The sequence below is a fragment of the Humulus lupulus genome, chromosome 2, assembly GCF_963169125.1.
Source record: "Humulus lupulus chromosome 2, drHumLupu1.1, whole genome shotgun sequence".
Lineage (NCBI taxonomy): Eukaryota > Viridiplantae > Streptophyta > Magnoliopsida > Rosales > Cannabaceae > Humulus > Humulus lupulus.
Window position 1 is genome coordinate 124122778 of NC_084794.1, and position 21020 is coordinate 124143797.

At 36.1% G+C, this 21020-nt stretch overlaps 1 long non-coding RNA gene across 1 annotated transcript; it reads left to right on the forward strand.

Moving 5' to 3' along the window:
* Positions 1-16467: 16467 nt before the first annotated feature.
* On the forward strand, positions 16468-17707 carry LOC133816288 (uncharacterized). Its single transcript, XR_009885135.1, has 3 exons — positions 16468-16570; positions 16741-17002; positions 17677-17707. It is a non-coding gene; the product is annotated as an uncharacterized LOC133816288 (long non-coding RNA).
* The last annotated feature ends 3313 nt before the right edge of the window (positions 17708-21020 follow it).

Here is a 21020-nt window from a genome sequence, read left to right on the forward strand (position 1 = left end):
TAGAATGAAGGGCATAAAATAGGTAAATTTTGGTATTTTCTGGGTTAAAGATAATTTGGTTAGCAATTTAGGCCAAAAGTTTGGGATTTCTAGACTTGGAACTAGGTAGCTTAAGGGGCACGACTCCTGGGCAGTTTCACATTAAAACCGCCTCTCAAAACCACTATTCTAACACGTGACTTCCGAGGTGACACACTACAAGAAAAAGACTCTACAGCGACGACAAAAGAGTCTTCGCTGTAGATCAAGAAGTCATCGCTATAGTTGTATAGCGATGACATGTCGGTCGTAGTAGGGAATCCTTTTTTTTGGTTGGACTGGATATTGCGATGACATGTCATCATTGTTGGTGGTTGCAAAATTTGAAAATTTGAATCTGAAAAACTCTTACAGCGACCACATGTCGTCACTGTAGGTCTGTCGACCGCCCCATCTACAGTGACGACACGATATGTCGTCGCTGAAGAGTGTGTGGGTTTATATCCCTACAACGACGGCATGTCATCATCGTAGTGTCACGAAAACTCAGATTTTTGTGTTCAATGAGCACCCTACAGCGACGACATGGTATACAATTTTTTTTTAATTAATTAATTATATTGATTAAATTTTATTTAATAAATATTAAATAAATAAATAAAACCAACTTATTTAATTAAATAATAAAACCAATTTAACAATATCCATAGTCTCCAAAAATGTAAAAAACCAAAACATAAGTAGTATTGTCTCCAAAATAAAAAAACAGCACAAAATATTAATAAGTTCAAAATAATAATATAATAAAACTAAATGTAATTAAAATCAATTCCAAAGCCATTATCGTTGGGTTGTTGTGGTGGCTGTGGTGGTTGTGGCTACTATGGTTGTTGTGGTTGAAAGCTTGCCATCATGGACTGTATCATATTCATGTCCAAAATGATAGGCTGAAATTGTGGAGCTTGGATGTTCAAATTTGTTGCTTGCAAAAATTGTTGCATTTGCTGAAAGTTGTTTTGGGTCATAAAGGCTTGACTGAAGTGTTGAATCATGGACTGGAAAGCTTCAGGAGGTACCTTTGGAGGGAAAACTGTGGTGGACGAAAATGGTGATGCCTCTGATTATGAAAAGGATCCAGTGGCGCTTGAGGCAAAGGTACTAGTGCCCTTCAACTTGCGTCCAATACCTCGATTGTGGTCACGACGTTGACCAAGTACCTTTGGGATGAATTGTGTCTCATTGACAGTGGCACTTCCAGCTGAAGATTCAAATTGAGATTGGGATTGGGATTCTGTCTGGACTTCTTGCTGCTAGGCATCCTTCAGTTTAGAAAAAAGACAATTAATACATAATATAATTGAATAATATACATATATAAAAAACTTAGAAAGTTACTTACTTATGCATCCTTAGCATTTGTGTTCACTCATCCACGTGTCGGATGAATGTGCATGTCATGGAACGTATCGATAATACTGGGGAGTACCTTAGTCTGAAGATTCAATTTTAGAAAACAAATTTAACAAAATCTCAGTTAAATATTGAAAATATTATTATGATAACTTAAAATATTTAAAATTATCTATATATATATTTATTTACCTTCTTAAATTGAGCAGAATCATAAGAAGTTGATCCATGGAGACTTGGATACTTCTGTTTTGCTCTGTTGGCAGCATTTTCCTTTGAGCGTGCCATAAACTGTGGAGTGGTGAAAAGGTGAACCAACTTCTGCCAACTCTCGTTGTCCATGTCCTCCAGTGGATTCTTTCTGGCTGTCTCGATATCATCATACCCTCCATGTTCATCGAAGTATCTTTTCTTGCGACCTTTTCTATCCTTGTAGCGATCCTGAAATTGTAGCTCAATCCCAATCTCTATCAATCACCACTCAGGGAGAGCTCAAGGAAGAATGAAAAATTCCTTAAAAAAATGTTGAAATTTTTTAAATTATAAAAAAATATATTTCATGTGAATAAGTTGATAAATTTACCTCAAGCTTTTGCATCACTCCTATCTCGTGCTCATTTGGAATACTCTGCCATGAGTCATAATATATAACAGGACATGGTGACCAATAAGGTTAAGAATAAGTGTCGTGAACAAGCTCCCAAAATCACCAACTTCTTTGTAGGTTCCCTCCTTCAGATCAAATTATAGAGCCAACAAACCTTTATTGTCATTGACGAGCTGCTGTAATATTTTGGATCGAGACCAACCTCTTCTTTTTGCGAGAGATACTGCATATGTTAATTAAGCAATACAATTAAATTGAATAAAATAATAACAATTTGTCATTTATTGATAAAAGATTGACTAATTATAGTATATTACCTGTCTCACAGGAAGTAGGAACTCGCGTGGGATCTGGAGGAGGAGGATCCGCTCCATCACCGCCATGAGAACGAGCAACAATAGCAGACATATCTTTGTAGTTTAAATAATTATTAACTTAAAATCAGCTATAGTTTGAGGTTAATTACATAACTTAAATAATTTCGGTAATGCATTTGAAACTATTGAAAAATAAATATTGTTGAGAAATGTCATATATTGATTGAAAAGTCATAAAATTAAAATATACACATTAAACATACAAATATGAATATGCATAAGAAAATATTATTCCTCATCAATGTCGATTCCTACATCATTATTTGTACTTTCTAAATCATCTTCACTAATTTCGTCATCATCATCATCATTGATGAAATCATCATTCACATCCTGAATAGATCGAGATGTTCCCCAATAATGCTGGTGTGACCAGGTGATCCAAATGCATAATCTCCAACTCTCATAATTCAACAGTGAGTACAAAATTTGATGAAGTGCTATCATGCATGACATCAACCTCATTATCATCATCAATACTTGGATGATCCCAGATCTTTAGATGATTGACTTCTTCTACTACCTTCCAATTTTTGTTTCTTGAAGGATCTTCCAAGTAGAAAACTTGTTTTGCTTGAGTGACGAGAATAAACTGATTGTTCTTGTACCATTAAGAATTAATCATGATACTAGTTATGCTATTCTTAGTCACATTTTGACCCTTGCTTGCATCGGTGTTGAACCATTTGCATCAAAACAATACTACCGAGTAACCATGGGAATAGCATAACTCTACAATCTCCTCAAGTTGGCCATAGAAAGTGAAACCATCGGTTCTAGCACCGAAACTCCACTATTTTGAGTGGTACATCTTTCATCACGACTATGGACCAAAAACTTCATACTGCTAACAATGCAAGCCTTGTAGGAGTATGCATTATGATTGGACTTGTTTGCTAAAGAAAATACTTCATCAGTATACTCAGTTGACTGCACTTGTCGCAAACGACCCATCTATAGAGTATGACACAAAAAAAAAACACACACACACAATGAGATGAGTATTAATCGATACAAATTTTGTAAGAATTACAGTTTCCATAATTTACCTTCAATTGAAACCAGCTAGGGAAATCTTTTTGAAGATTTATGTTTGAATTTTCTCGAAGGCATTCATTGTATAGCACAAGGATTAAGATAAGATAATAGTTTGCTATGAATTAAATTTAATGAATTGATATATGTGTTGAGCTACTTAATCCATATATGGTTGGATTTCAGGGAAATTGTTGAGTACAAACCACTCTGCTTCTTTTCGATGAAGATAGTCAAGGGATATGACTTTCTTTTTTCTACTTGGACGACATTGTGATTCAAAAACTGACAACTGTCTTTTAGGAATAACAATATAAGCATTTCTTTCTGGACGGTTAAATTTAGTCTGTATGCCCTGAAGATATTGCAAACAAAAATTCAAAGATTCATCGGCAACATAACCCTCCGCTATAGAACCTTCAGGGCACCCCTTATTCCTGACATAATTTTTAAACTTCTTCATATATCGCTCAAACGGATACATCCACCTCATGTAAGCTGGTCATCCGAGGATAGCTTCTTGTGGTAAATGAAGAATTAAATGAATCATTATGTCAAAAAAGGCTGGAGGAAAAATTAACTCCAACTTGCACAAAATTTTTATCACTTGATCTTCTGCATTCTCCATGTCCTTAACAACCAATGTACGCGCACAAATTTGGTTAAAGAAATTGCAAAGCTCAATGATTGTCTTCGAAATAGACTTATCCAAGTAGCCTCGAACTCCTACCGGCAACAGACGTTGCATAGGAATGTGACAATCATGGGATTTCAACCCAATAATGTTGCCATCATTGTCAGTTACTTTCTTAGAGAAATTTGAACCGAAGTCATCAAGAAGTCTAACTCCTTTTATGAACTGACAAAAAAATTGCCTATCATCCGGTGTGAAAGAGTACATAGGATTTGGTTTGATCAACTTTGTACCGTCTTCCTTGAGGTGCAACTCTTCTCAGATACCCCAATTCTTCAAGTCTACTCGTGTGTTGGTGGTGTCTTTAGATTTCTAATTCATAAGAAAAGTACCGAGTAAACTGTTGCAAACATTTTTCTCTACATGCATCACATCTAAATTGTGCTTCAATTCAAGTTCGGACTAGTAATCAAGTTCAAATAAAATACTCTTTTTACTCCAATTAAGCTCTTTTGGATCTCACTTTCTTTTCACACCCTCAAAACTGACATGTTTACCCAGCAAACGATCTGGAACATGCGCTAGTTGTTCGAGTATGTCTTAACTACTGAATTTTCTTGGAGGACGTCCTTTTTCATAATTCCCATCAAACGAGCGACTCTTCCTCCACTTATGCGTAGAAGATAAGAATCTTCTATGACCAACATAAGTCATCTTCCTAATTACCCGACATGAAGGAGTGTCTTCGTTGCATGAAGGACATATCATATATCCTTGGCCACTCCAACCAGACAAACTACTATGGGCCAAAAAATCATTGATAGTCCATAATAGTGTTGCACACATTCTGAATACACTGTTCGTTGCAACGTCTCTGGTTTGAACTCCTTCATCCCACAACTCCTTCAATTCGTCTACCACAGGCCTCAAAAAGACATCCATGTCCTTCCCAGGTGATTTCAAACCGGGAATCAAGAAGGTCAGCATGAATGATGACTCTTTCGTGCACAACCAAGGAGGCATATTGTACGTGCATAATATTACTGGACACATGTTGTAAAATAGACTCATGTTATCAAATAGATTAAAACCATCAACAGCCAAGCCCAATCGAATGTTTTTGGGTTCTTTGGAAAAATTAGGATATCTGGAATCAAATTGTTTCCAAGCACCCCCATCAACAGGATGGTGCATCACACCATCTTCTTTCGACTGTCCCATACTATGCCTGGTCATATCATTTGATGTATGCCTTGAACCATAAAGACGCTTCAGCCTAGGAGTCAAAGAGAAGTACCGCAACACTTTGTGGGAAACTTTTTTCCCCTTTGTGTCTTTGTCAACCCATCGACTCTCACCACATACAGGACAACTCTATTTTTGGGAATTCTCTTTCTAAAATAGACAACAGTCGTACTTGCAAGCATGAATTGATTGATAACCTAACCCTAACTTCCTCATTTTTTTCTTAGACTCATAGAATGAAGTCGAAATATTATTCTCCTTCGGGAATGAAAATTTCATAAACTTCAAAAGTTCATCAAAGGAACTATTTGTCCATTTATTCATAACCTTCATGCGCATCATCTTCGCCAAGAAGTTCAAGGAAGACAACCAAGTACAACCAGGGTATAACTCAGCTTCGACCTCTTGAAACATGTCATCAAATTGATTCTCCACACTATTGCCACCACCATCTGAAATTCCTTCATTTACGCCTTCGTCATTAGTGTCTTGTTCACCAATAACATCATTGATGATGTCAATCATCTCATCAGTCACTGGAGCCTCGTCGTCCACTACTGGAGGCATATAAACTTCACCATGGTAGGTCCACTTCACGTATCGCTACGTAAACCCATATCTGTGTATGTGAGCCTCCACCACATCCAGTTTCTGATTCATCATATTTGACACACTGAATGCATGGGCATCTGACTTCTCCTGAAGCATTCACATGATTCTTGGCCATTTGTATAAATGCTTGAAGACCTTTCCAAAACTCATCAGAGTTACGTCATCTATGAGTTATCCAACTCTTGTCAATCGTCATAACTGATTCAAGTGGAAAATAAATTATCACAATGTGATAATCATAAAAAACTACCTCTATTTGCTAATAATTTTTTTATCACCAAAACACTAATTTTTTCAAGTAAATTGTGAAATCTTATCATATATTATCAATTTTTATGAATATATATAATCAAAATTTATGAATATTTTATCAAATTTATTAAATAAACAAATATTTAATTATAATCTTATTAATTTACCATTTAAGACTATTATTTTAATTTATTTAATAATCATCAAATTATTAATTTATTTTCTACTTTTTATTTTAATAAAATTTCAAGAGTAAAGTTGACTATATTAATTACTTTATTATAAATTTTTATTCTACTTTTTATTACTTTATAAAAAATTTATTAATTGCATTAAAATCTACTAAAATTTCGACAGCATAACGACTATAATATAACCTATCCCAAAAATTAAAATCTGCATAAAATATACAAAACCAGTCCCAGAACATACATATAATTGAATATAAAGATTTAAATCTCACATCAACAACATAAATCATATTATAAATATTTAATTAGATTTATCTAACCCAATAAACTACTTTTTATTAAATTCTAATACTCATATCCACATTAAATCATATAAACATATTTACATTTATATACATATACATATACATATACATATACATACGTATTCATATTTATATACATATACATTCATATACACATAAAAAATAAACATACATATATTAATAAAAATTATATATCATCTAATATCTAAACCTATCATATGCATTTTTTTATAAAATAATATTTAATTAAATCAAATTAATAAATATATTTAAAATCTATCCCTAAAAAAATATAAATATAATTAAATTAACAAATATACAAATCTAACCTAAAATAATAAAATTCAACACAATATAAAATAACCAATTACACAAGTGAAAACTTAATTTAACACTTAATCAATAATAAAAAAAACTTAAAAACAATACACAAAAGTCAGGCTATAGCATTATCTTCCGTCAATAATCTAATCCCAAGGCTTGGGTTAGGCACAAGTAATCTGCAAAAAAAATAAAAAAATTAACCAAAAATTTTCAAAAACTCATTTATACCAAACACAAAATACACACATATACTAACAAAAAACATACATTTTAAACTATAAAATACAAAGAAAATGAGATTAGATTAACAAAACAAGGCGAAAAAGGCAACAAATAGGCTCGGATCGTCCGTGGTGCTCGGATGGCTCTGGTTTTAAAATTCTTTAGCAGAAAATGAAGAAGAAGGCTCGGGCTGGGGAGTTAAATCGATGACTCTATAGCGACGACCTATAGAGTTCAAGAATGACGTCGATGATGTCAAACGCACCGTTTCACTTAAATGGTGAGACCCTACAGCGACGATATGTCGTCGATGTAGGATACTGAATAGTACACCAATCCTCTCGTGTGCTACACGTCTACCCTATAGTGACGACATGTCGTCGCTATAAGCAGTGAAATTTAACTTAAACTTTTTGGCAGTTCACTTTCCCATTTTTTTGGGCCCTATTGCGACGACATGTCGTCGTGATAAAGTACAAAATAACTGACCGTCACTATAGGTAGTGAAAATAGGCAACCAACTCTTGGCGGTTAACTTCCCTCCCCATCCTACAGTGACAACATGTTGTCGCTCTAGAATAACATATTTCTCTCCTTTTTTCCACGATGACTCTACAGCGACGACAAGTCGTCGCTATATGGGGTGCAAAATAGGCAACCAACTCTGGGCGATTGAGTTCCCTCTCCATCCTACAACGACGACATGTCGTTGCTATAGACAAACATATTTCCCTCTTTTTTTTTTACGAAGACCCTACAGCGATGACATGTCATCGCCATAGAGTCAGTTCCCGCCTCTTGTTCCCTCCAAATTTCTGGTACCCTATAGCGACTTCGTCGCTGTAGGGTACCTGGAATTTTGAGGGTCTGGTCGTGTGTTGTTGAAGACCCTACAGCGACGACATGTCGTTGTAGCTTATTTTTTTAATAAACTCATAATAAAGAATTTTTCATGGATTTCGACTACATACAACGATGACTTTGGAGTCGTCACTTTGGAGTCTTTTTCTTGTCGTCGATGACAATACTTCCTGAGATTAGGGTGCATGAATTAGGGGCACACGTGGATACACGTATATGGACTTTAGTTATGAATGTAGCCTGTATAAGCTTTATATTGAGCTTTTCCATAATCTTGTCCTAGGTTACATCCCTAGGTCACCTTTAACAGTCGTTTTATAACCAGTTAAACTAAACCATTTTTAAAACGAGCAACAAAACGTGCAAGGCTATTGTAGGCTCCTCTTTCCAAGACAAAAAAATTGTTGAAACCCCCATCCCCCACTTCAGACCAGTGGTGGAGCGGGAGGTTGAGGTAAACACCAACAGCTTTTATGAGGTCGAGAGGATCGCATCTCATATAAATTCGATGCCCTAAGTGAACAAAATAATGAGAGTCCATGGGATCGAAATGGACTCCAATTTTTACGCCCAGCTTGTGATGGACTGTGAGTGGAGCTACACTCCCCTAGTGGATAACTTCAGGGCATAGAGCAACAAACACCTGAAAGCAGGGGCGTTCCTCCATTTGAGTTCGTATTTCACGGACTTTCTGAACTCCGTGAAGCTAGCTCCGTTCCAGCTTCCCCCAAACACTTACCGCCTCCTCAAGGAGGTTAAGTAATTATTCTTCAAGAATGATTGGGACATCCCCACTCCAGAGGATATTCTTTATTTTCAGCCTGAAGGCCAACCCCGCACCAGAACTAGAGGTGGTGGTTTCTACTACCTCACCCGGTTTCCCAAGACCGCCAGAATCACTGACCTCCTGAGCCATCCAAATGATTATAAGGACCAATTTTTTATGTTGAATGGGTTCTGGACCTGTAACTATCGCTATTGTAACTGAACTCGTAAGTATCTTTGCCTTTAACCTTGTTTAAGTAAGTGTCTTGTAGCTTCTAATCAATTTATTTCCTTGTACATCTATCTACAAGAGGTCCGGGGTATCTCAGGTCTGCTTGGACCAGTACCAGACCCTCACTTCTACTCCTGCTAATCAAAAGGAGTACCGAGTCATTATAAATGATGCCACCATGGTGGCATGTGGTCTGATCAAGGAGTGTCAGACTTTTGCCATAAAACCCTAAGGTCCTAAGAGGCCTCTAGCTGCCATTGAGGAGGTCGAGGAGGAAGAAGAGGTCATGCCCCTGGTGCACAAGTGAAATTTCCAGGGAAACCAGGATAATAATCAAGGTCGAGTAGAGTTAAAGGCAGCAGCCGACACCTCTGGCCAATGTAACATTAATAGTGAAATTAACCGAGCTGCTACCAGTTTTGTACTAACCTGACACGATCCGAGGAAGGTCATGACTAGGCACCCTGAGGATCTAGAAAAGGACCTTATGCATTAATGTGTCGACCTTATGGTCCTCCACCACGATTTTAGCCACCCAAAGTATACAGTAGTTGTAGACAACACCTTCCATTTTACGTCCACCCTTTTTTAACAATACAGGACAAACATCCATCCTAGGTACTCCTTATATTCAGACGTTTTTACCTCGGTCTTTATGCAGCCTGAACAAGATCCTACCTCGGATGAAAAGATCGAGCCAAAAAGGGTTCCTGATATAATTTTGATAGAGTCTCCCCCGCTCCTTATAGTTCAGGAGTTAGAGGTTCCCACTGTAGCTAGCCCGACCCCCAATCTAGAGCTATCCATTGTAGTTTCCACCTCTTATTATTTTAATCATCAAACATTATTTCACAACATACTTCATCCAATAATTAATTAATACAGATAAGTAACTCCCTAAATAATTAAAAGATTAGCTCCATAGCTTCCTATAAAGACATAAAAAAATTTATAGGTCTCGAACACCATCATCCTAAAACCCAAATACCAAAATAATAAAAAATTAATCCAAAAAAAAACACAAAAATGAAATTAAAACAAAAACACAACAGAACCACTCAAAAAGGACCAAACTCAGTTTGGGATCATCTCAACAGAAGAAATCGTCTGTTGTTTTCGCCAATTACAAAATTAGAACCATCTAAAATAGCCATTCAAATAAATACTTTGAACAATGACAAGGTTTCAGTTGTTCTTCCCATCAACACCCCTTTGAATATTTTACACAAGATTGCCATTTCCCATGGACAATTTTTACTGGAAAAGGAATCACCATTGATATCGAAGATTCAGAGTGCATAAGAAAAAAATGATGTTGTTTTCAAAGTTTAATAATTAAATAAAAATACAATTTCGGACCCTGATTGTACTGTATTAATACAACAAATGAGAGTTGTGTACCACCAGATGCTCCCCATATATATATTAAAGAAAATAGATGAGAAAAAATATAAAATAGGTGTTGTCATTCATACTCTCAAGATCACAAAAAACAAGTTAGATAGATGAACATATATGCATTTATAAGACAAATTCTAACAATGTATAACTCATGAAACAATGCACAACAAAAAGTCTTGAATCAAAGAATAGAAATGGACCAATACACAGTAGGATTATACTTGTTCAAAGACTAGTTTCCTAGTCTTCTACATCTAGTTTTGGAACATCATCATGGAGGCTTTTATTGATCATCAGTGGAGAAAACATACAGTCAAGTGTGGCTATCCAACAAGCACTCAAACTTAGTGAAACACTCACTCACTCACCCGAGCAATTCACTGTCACAACAGTAGTGAAATTGCTCAATACAGTAGCCCAAAACCCCACACTCTTTCTCAACTCTCTTCTCTCACTTTCTTGATCTTATCTCTATCTCAATCTTGGAGCTTCTCACTCTTCCCCTGTTTTAAAAACCGTGTCTCTAACAAGCCCCCTTGAAACATATATATAGACTAACAATCATGATGACTAGGAGAGTTAGTTAGGCAGCTGATAAAAAGTAATTAAGTTAGTTAAATTTTGGGAGGAATAAAACCCACAAATTCCACCTTATTTCTTTCGAAAATCAACTGAAAAGATTGAGATTCTCCTTACCAGGATGGTGTTCCTCAAGTGTACTATTAGTTCCCAAGACTAAGCAAGTTTAGGCAATGCCAAAACTTACTTACTGTCAAGATTTTAGTGCCAACATCAGCTGGGTTATCTTCTGTTTTTACTTTATCCAAGTCAATAGTCTCATCTTAAATTTTCTCCCTTATCCAAAAAAGCCTTATATCAATGTGTTTACTCTTCTCATGATACATAGGGTTCTTGCATAGATGAATTGAAGATTGGATGTCCAAGTACACGTTTGCTTTACCATTCAGCAACTTTAATTCTTGTAAAATGCCTTGCAGCCAAATATCTTCTTTAAATACCTCAGTAGTAGCCATGAATTCTGCCTCTGTGGTAGATAAAGCAACAACAAATTGCAGCTAAGCTTTCTAGCATACACAGTTCCCATTTTTCATGAAGATGTAAGCAGTAGTAGATCTTCGAGTGTCCCTGTTTGAAGCATAATCAGCATCCACATAACCTGTTAGCTCAAGTTCCTTTTCAGCTCTTTTGTACACAAAACCATAATCCCAAGTTCCTTTAAATATCTTAGAATCCATTTGAGAGCTTGCCAATGTTCTAATCCGAGATTTGACATGAACCTACTAAGAACACTGAGTGCATGTGCAATATCTAGTCTGGTACTAACCATTATAAACATTAGGCAACCTAGAGCCATAGCATATGGAACTTTGCTCATTTCTTCGACTTCTTCTGAGTTGACAGGACACTGTTCTTTGGACAATACAAAATGACCTCCTAAAGGTACTGAAGTACTCTTGGCATCTTGTAGATTGAACTTCTAGACCACTTTCTGAATGTAATTTGATTGTTTCAGATACAATCTTCCATCTCTTCGGTTTCTTGTAACTTTTATGCCAAGAATTTTCTGAACATGACCAAGTTCTTTCATTTCAAACTCTTGTTTGAGTTAAGTTTTTAGTCCTTTAATTATTGCCTTATCCTTGCTCAAGATGAGCATATCATCCACATAAAGCAACAAGTATATTGTTGTAGATAGATTCAGATATTTAAAATAAAGGCAATGATCAAAATCTGACCTTGTGAACCTGATTGTTTGCATATAAGAGTTGAACCTTTTATTCCACTATCTTGGGGATTGTTTCAAGCCGTATAGGGATTTCTCGAGCTTGCAAACACTACACCAAATACCCCCTTCCATAACACATAAATATAAGTTTATTAAAAAAGTATTATAATATCTAATGTAAAAATAAAAGTGGTAAATAATAAATAGTTAAAAAAAAAAAGGCAGGCTATGTTAAGTGGCAAACTAAAATGAAATGTATAGTTATACTTTCCTTTTCCCTCTTCCCGTTCTATTCTCTAGACCTAAACCCAAAGCTCTCGTTTTTTTCCTCTAATCTAAAAACCCTGTCTCTAAGCCGGTCTCCTCACTCACTCTTCCCCGATCCCTCTCCTTCTCTCTCTCTCTCTCTCTCTCCTGCTCCCTCAACTACGACAACGAGGGGATATACGAGGCTTCAACCACGGTGGAGGTCGACGAGGGTGACAGAGGCTCAGCGGGACTGCCAGAGGCTCGATGACGTGGACTCAGAGACTCGTTGGTGCAGGTAAAGATCTCTCTCTCTCTCTCGTTCTGTTTTATATTCGACATCGACTGGGTGGCGTGGGCTGGAGATGGTGGTGCGATGGGGTGCCATGGGTGTTCAATTCCTGGTTTGTGTATTTTTTTTATTATTGTAAAGCAATTTATTTATTTCTTTTTGTTTAAATGGTTCTCGTATCTTGCTCTGTGCAGTCAAATTGAAGGAGTGAAGTCCACTCGACTTCCCTCTTATGCCACTTTTCCCCATGTTTTGGCTTCAAACGGAGTGAACCCCTAGAGACCTTGAAGGAAACGGTATGGAGCTCTTTTGTTGTAGCTTTTGTTTTATTTTGGATATTTGCATGTGGGTTTTGCTGTTAATTGATTTGGTTTTACCTTGAAATTTCTATGTTCTGTTTTCATTAGGGATAGTTAGTAATATTTTAGGGACATCAAGCTATATGATTTGCCAATTAGGTACCCGAACCTTAGATCTTGTGGGAGCAAACAACAGACCTGACTATTTGAACTGCCCTCCTAGGTGCTTACATTTATAGTAATAAGTGTCATGTGAAGAACCAAGTCAAGATCTAGATCTATTAGGAGGGCATAAATTGAATAATTGTGTCATATTCTATTTCCCATTTTAGTTTTCTATATTCCTGAAATTTCATGCACTCATGACCATGTCTACATATCTTTTCTTGTTTTCTATGTTTTTTCCCTTTTCCCAAAACGTCTTGTGTGTGGCTAGTTATATTGAAGGCCAATTCGTATATGTTGTGCACATCTATTCGATAACATAAGTCTCAAGATATGATATTCTGTCTGTTTATCTGTACAGCAACGTTCTGCAACAAAGGTAACATTTCCCCTTGTGTGGACAAACACCTGTTGCAGCCATCCACTCTACCGTGAATCTAAGCTGGTAAGTGTTACTTCATGTTAAGTTAATGTACATATAAGCATCAACATCTTTTGGGAATATACATATTTTTGTAACATTATCTTGTAAACTGGTCTGTTTTGATGATATTTTGTAAAATGGCTTCTAGACTATAGATATAATATCAAATACATAAGCTATCATGCTAAATAATTACAAAAAATGCTGGAAGTTTTAACTGCTACATATTTGATAAGATTTATACATAGTCTATATATATATAGGCTACTATAATCATCAATTCTGGTGTGCTTGATAGGTAAGGATGGTGGTTGATGAGAGCTCAGGAGGATTTGGTTTCACAGGGAAGAATGAGATTATAAATGGGAAGGCAGCTGTAATTGGGTTCTTGAGCTATTGACTAGTAAAGGTATTCTTAAGGGAACAGGCTTCTTGGACTTTATATATTCTATTTCAAATGCTTTGCAATAGTCTCAGGAATTAATCATATTCCTCTGAAATGAGATGAGGAAGTTTTAAAGGCTTTGTTGAGTTTACTGTGTTTTTATGTTATAATCTTTCTTTGTGTTATTGTTTTGTGTAGAAACTAGGATGATCTATATAGTTTCTTCTTCTTCATGTTTTCTACAGTATATATCTTTTACCAAACTGTACAATAACGCTTTTGAAGTAATGAAAATGTGTTTTTATTTTTTTTACTTTTGGACATATCACTCTGTTTGTTTGTTTTTCTTTTCTGCTTACATAGCCAGTCAGGTGGATAAGTTAATATTTATCTGTTACATATTTGGTTTCGAAAAGTAGTGGATACAATAAGTTACTAAAGAGTAATTGAAATAATAAGTTACCTAGCAGAAGAATAAATTCAGATTTTTTAAAAATGTATTCTCTAAATTGGAGCCTCTTTAGAGAAATTTTGTTTGACCAACAGCATGCATTAAACTTTTCCAGCTATTTTGACTGTTAGTTTCAGTATTTTGATTTTTTTGTACAATTTTTTAGGACTTGGCATTTGGTTTATCACTTTCAGCACTGCTTGGGGATAATATCTACAACTTTGGCGAGCTGCTGGCACATCCTAATGTAAGAATATCTTTGCCCTACTCTGTGTGTGTGCGTATTTTTTCCCTTCTTTCTACTCAACTTGCCTTAGTTACTCTACTTTTTTTTCCCATTTTACAATTGGAAATATTTCATGTTGAATGTGCTTGTGATGTGTAACAATTTTCCATTTTGGTGATTTAAAGTTCGTTCTTCTCTGGATTCTTGTAGTGCCTTGACATACTTACTTACCCTCTTATATATATCATCCTGGGGTGTATTAGTACAAGGTGAAATCCTTATTAGTTCCTTATCAAGTTCAAATTCCTTTCCTTCTATTTTAATTCATTAATATTTTCTTTTGATATTTTTAAGCATACCTGGAAATTTTGAACAGAACAGATGCATTGTTCTTGTGAATATATTTTAGAATCGACCATAAGACATGGTTTGTGTGAATTGGATGGGAATTTTTTAACATGCACATACAGAGCATTTTTCTTGATATGTGTATATAACTGGTGGTATAATGTCATTTGTTGTTGCTTTATTGGTATTCTATAAATATGAAAGAGATCAATGCTCGAAATCTGAGTTTGAATGTTTGCTATTTGTGTACTGTTTAAGTTTATTAATTTTTTTTTTCTTTCACTTTTGTCTGCTACCTTGTTTATAATATATGGTCAAATTTGTTAAAATTCCATTTAGATAGATAGCCATGTAGAGTATTTGTGGAATACAGAAGTAATATTCCATCATTAATAACTCTACATGATACCTTTGAATATAACTAATAAAGGTAATATATATATATGGTTATTAACTCTCATGCATGTTTTGCTCAAGCAAAAAGAAAAAAAAAGAAAGAAAAACAAGAGCAAATTGAGTTTGATGAAGCAAAACAAAAGAGCTTAAAAATGAGTAGCAGATCCCTCTATTAATCATAGACCAATAAGGACTCTACTCCTAGTAAAACCTCAAGGACTGGCACTGTTTTTGTAGCCTGATCTGATCTTTATTACAAACTTTGTAGACTTTTCTTTAGAGTTTGTTTATAAAATTAAGGTTGCCGGTGTCCTTGCTTTTGCTATAATTTTACTGAAGTCTTCAAAATGAACTGGAGATGCCTGAATCATGATGTATATCATCTAATTGGTTAGTTAAAGTTGAATTAGTGTTTCTGGCCACTTGAATCTTATTGTTGCTATCTCGGATGCTGAACAGAGAGAAGTAGATACCTGGCACTTCATGTAAACAGCCCCTTGGCTGGGTTTACTTCCCAGTGCTGATGGGCAAGTATTACATTCTCAAGATGGTGGAGATAGACCAATTCTTAGTCTCTTTAAATTAGTCACTGGTGCAATATTATCTAAGCCAGGGTGCCCAAATCCAACCTCTTTCAGCACCCTATGATTTTCCATTATGTCATATTTTATATATTTCTTTGAAGTAGAACCTGTTTTATGGTCTCTACAGAGATTTCTTTGTATTAACTAGAGTTTTCCAATTTTCTCAGGAAATCAAATCCTTGTTTCCTGCCGATAGCAGTCCATTCTAAGCTGGTTTTGGAAATAGAGATACAGATGAAGTTAGCTACCTTAAGGTCGGAATTCCACTAGGAAAAATCTTCATTATCAATCCCAAGGTAAACAATACAAGGTCTATAGATGTCTCATAATTCATAATTCCAAATCTCTTTCTAATGTTCTAATCTTGTCATAGGGAGAGGTTGCTGTTAACCGCTGTGTTGACACGTAATCATACAAATTATTTATCTGTGTATCTTGCAGATTATTTATACCTCTCTCTCTCTCTCTCTCTCTCTCTCTCTGTCATACTATACACAACATAGCATTGAAGAAGTATGTTGAATCTTTTGTGTCTCTTTCTTGCTTTAACTGAAGGTAATCACTATTCAGTCTTCTTCTTCTTCTTCTTCTTCTTCTTCTTCTTCTTCTTCTTTTTCTCATATGTATTGAATCTGATTCAAAGTATTGTATTGTAATGTTTATTAGTTTGAAACTTTGTTTGTTTATTTGTTCCATGGCTTAAACACAAACCTTTTCTCAAGCAGAATTTGATAGCTTTCATCAAGTTTGGTGAGGACTGCATACTTTTCTGGGGTGTAAATCATCACAGTGAAAATGGTGTTGAAAAAAAACTTCTGGGTTATTTTTGTTCTACTCCTTTTAGGATTTGCAACTAATTTGCACACTGCAAAATGCGCTCCTCGGCCTAGGCCTCGTCGGATTCTCTTGGATACAGATGTTGATACGGATGATTTCTTTGCTCTTCTCTACCTCTTAAAGCTTAACAGATCAGAGTTTGAGTTAGAGGTAATTTAAGTCTTCTTTTGGTAACAATAATCTTTTCAGTCTTCACGATTTGTCTATTACAAATTTGAATATAGCATATCCAACTCAATTTTAGCCACTTAAAGGTTGGACAGCAGCACAAATATGAAAAAGTACATCTTTTTTCCCTTTCTATATTGATTCAATGAGTAAATTACGAGTAGATTATTTCATATTGACAGTTATGTATTTTAATCCTTGATAACAAGTCATTGAGTTTTCTTTCTTTTCTTTTCTTTTTCTTTTTCTTTTTTTTTTCTTCTGGTATTGATGATGATAAGTAGTAAAAAAAAACCCTGCTTTTTTCTGGACCTTAATCTCTCAAATATTTGGTCCTACTAATATTTATGTATATATGGTCAAAGGATAAAAGAACTCTTGGCCTTAGGACCATAATGTCGGATCAAATAATTTAATGCTGGCAGTTAACTTGGTCCTAGTGTTTTACCAATTACTATAATAACATCTTTTACTTTTAAAAGCTTCTTGCTTTGCTTTTTCTGACTTTAGCTCCCAAAGTCTCCAATTTTTTGAGCTCTCTTAATTCTCATTAAAAAATCTCTCCTCAAAAGCTAATTTATTTTCGAACCATATATAGTACATAACCAACTTACAACATAGTGACACATAAGAATTTTCTTTTTCTTTTTTATTAGGGTGTGACTATCAACACAAATGCCTGGACTGTAACACCCCAATCTGCTAATAAGGTTTAGGACCATGATTAGCATGCCTGGAGGGCAATAAATGAGTTAACATGTTTATATATGTGAATTTGAATGAATATGTGATTAGAAGGCATGTTTAGGTGGTATAAATATGCATGTGGACCCCGTTTGTACATTAGGGGTAAATTGGTAATCTTAGCCCGCTGGGGGCGTAAATGTGTTAATGGTATTACGTGATTTGTACCACGTGAGTGTGGTGTTATTAATGTGATGCACGTGCCGAGACAGTCCTAGAGAGCTAGATAACTCAAAAGTCACAACGGGATTTAATACCCGGCTCGGGAGGAGCCTAAGGGTATTTTGGGAGTATTACAACTTGAGTTTGGGAATTTGTAAGTAATGGTTAGTAACATTTTGGTAACTTAGGTAACCATTGGTAACCATTAAGGATAGCTACTCTAGTTGGAAAAGTGGTATATTTGTAAGGGTTGGGAAAGGTCTAAGATGCCCTTGAGGTTTAGTTAGGAAAAGAGTTAGATGGAAGGGCAAAGGAGTCTTTTGGCTGGGATATAGATGCATTTTGCTGAGGAAGAATCATTTACGTTATTTTACCAAAGTATAGTCTGAATATTATGTTGGAAAGCTCTAGAGGAAACTGGAGAAAACAGAAGGGAAGGAGAGGAGTTTCTGAATTTTTATGGAATCAAGAAGGGAATTGAGGCCAGAAAACCTAGATGGTTGTTTTGCATATTGAGGTAAGGGAATTTTATGTGATTATGTTGTGGAATTTAGCTATAAATATCATGGTTTGAGAATTGAGTTGTGTGTTTTGTTTGGTGAATTCTTAGGATGGATTGTGGTTAGGTTCAGCTTGAATTTTGTGAATTAAGCTTGGAATTTGATTGGGAAAAACAGCTCAAGGTCGATTCTTCACTTGAGGTATGGATTCCATACATATTTGAAGGTTATTTCTGGTTTGGTTTAGGATTCTTAAAGGGAGGTTTACGTTTCTGAAGTTTTAAACCCAAATTGTGAATTGTAGGTTTGATTGTGTGATTGAACTCACTGTTGATGTTTTTAAGTTGTTAGATGGTCTATGTGGGGTTTTGAATTGAATTTGGGACTTAGGTATGCTTTGGGGTTGATTTGGGAGTGTTTTGGCTCGGGGAAAATGCAGAGGAAAACCCAGATTTCTGGGTTCGCGAAGGAGCGTGGCGGCCCTGTTCTTGGGCGCCGCGGCGCGAGGCTGCTTCAGGATAGGGGATGGCTTTTTGACTTGCTAGGCGCCACGGCCCTCTAGGGCAGCACCGCAGCGCTAGGCTATTTTCAGAATATGGAATTTTGCAATTTTGAGCATTTGCTCCAGGGGTTCGGGGGATGTTTCCGATGAATTGTTTTAGGAATTTGGGGATTCCGAGAGTGTGGGATTGGTCCCAGGAAGTGGTTTTGGATTGGTTAGTATTAAAGGATGTTTTGTATGTGTTGTGACTAGGTCTCCGGAGAGGCTCGGGTTAGAGGACCGTGCTCGCGGCCTTGGTGCATCGGAAAGCTCGGGATACAGGTAAGAAAACCACTGTTCCCATAGAGCTTGCATGCAGGGCTGAGCCCAATATGTTTGGATTACAGGGCGTAGCCCTTTGATTGAACTTGTTAGTGTTCAATATACGTTTGTTATGCTATAAATGCGATTATGTGAATGTTCGGCGAGAGCCGGGAACGGCGCAGGCCGAGGTCGGCAAGGGGCCGAGAGCAGCGATGAGCACGTGGAGTGCGAGTTGCAGGGTGAGACCCTAAAGGATACCTGGGATATCCTCACGGTGTGGACCGCGAACCCAGGGCCTGGTAAAGCGCCTGGGACGGCATGGCCGTATGTGTTTAACCTATTGATGGCCTGTCCAACTGTTAAGTGTTTGTTATGTATATGTTAACTGCTTGTGAGGGTTTTCTTGCTGGGCTTCGGCTCACGGGTGCTCTGTGGTGCAGGTAAGGGCAAGGGGAAAGTCAACCAACCATGAGTACGGAGAGCGTGAAGCGGCGTGTACATGTTTGGCCTGCCTGGCTGCCACGGCCAGTGGTTTTGGAAGATGGTTGTATTAAAACTTAGATTTTGTCGTCTAGTCGACTTAAATTCGTAAATTATATGTTGTAAATATTTCTAAACAGTTTATTGGGATTCCAAGTGTCAACTACTCAACGATTTATAGTAATTGGAATTATTTTCAAAGTTTATTTCACTGTTTATGATTTAATTACACTTTTGACCTTAAAACCTCAATTAGCGAGTTAAATGCACGTTTAAAACTCACTTAGTAACAACTCTAAGGAAGTAGGGCATTACATGACATTCTGTGAATCAAATCTATGACATCCTTTACATGATGGGGCGCGATGATATCGCTGTTGGAGTTGGCGGCGAAGGTGGAATACTAAAAGATGGTACCATTCTTCCTAATGTTGGTGGATATCTTCCCATAATAGAACAGGCATGAGCTCATTGATTTCCTTCTACATGTTTGATTTTTGTTTTTCCTCATAAAAAAACTTAGTACATTGCCATAACATGTATATCATACAATCTCAGTTAAAAGCCACTCTAATTTGTGTTTAGTTTATGTATGTCAGGGTGTTACAACCACTGGGGGATGTAGATATAGACAAGCTATCCCAGTAGGTATTGGAGGTCGTCTGGATGTTGATGCAAATTTTGGCATTAGAAAAGCTTCTCTTCCTCAGGTATATATAAACTTTTATTTCCACTGATCTGTTATGCTTATTCTATGTATGATAAAAGAGATGTTTGCTTGAGTTGAGTTGGTAATTGGCTATCTTCCAGGGAGAATAGAATGTGGTTTATTAGTTATTAGAAGTGGAGAATCAATCTTTTTGCATTATAAATTTGAATCTCAATGAATTGTTAAAATTATTTACTAACATAAATGAATCTCAAATATTTTGTAATGACTTAGGGAAGCAGGAGATATAGACCTATTAAACAACCAACTACTCAGCAGGTAATGTATGAGAAAATATCTGCAGGTCCTATAACTGTTATGGTTATAGGAGCATTTACAAACTTAGCCATTTTCCTTATGAGAAATCCACATTTGAAGAAAAATGTGGAGCATATTTTTGTCATGGGGGTTGGAGTGAGATCAACGAACCTAACAGGTTGTTATTAGTCTTATGACTTCCTACACTTTGGTTTTGAGGGTACTGCAAGAGTACTGATAGAGTGGCTATTAAGCATGTGAACAATTGAACTCATAGCTTGTTGCAGTAATTAGCTAGAAAAGGAAAGTCAGACTTGTTCTGTTCTGCTTCTAGTTTTATTG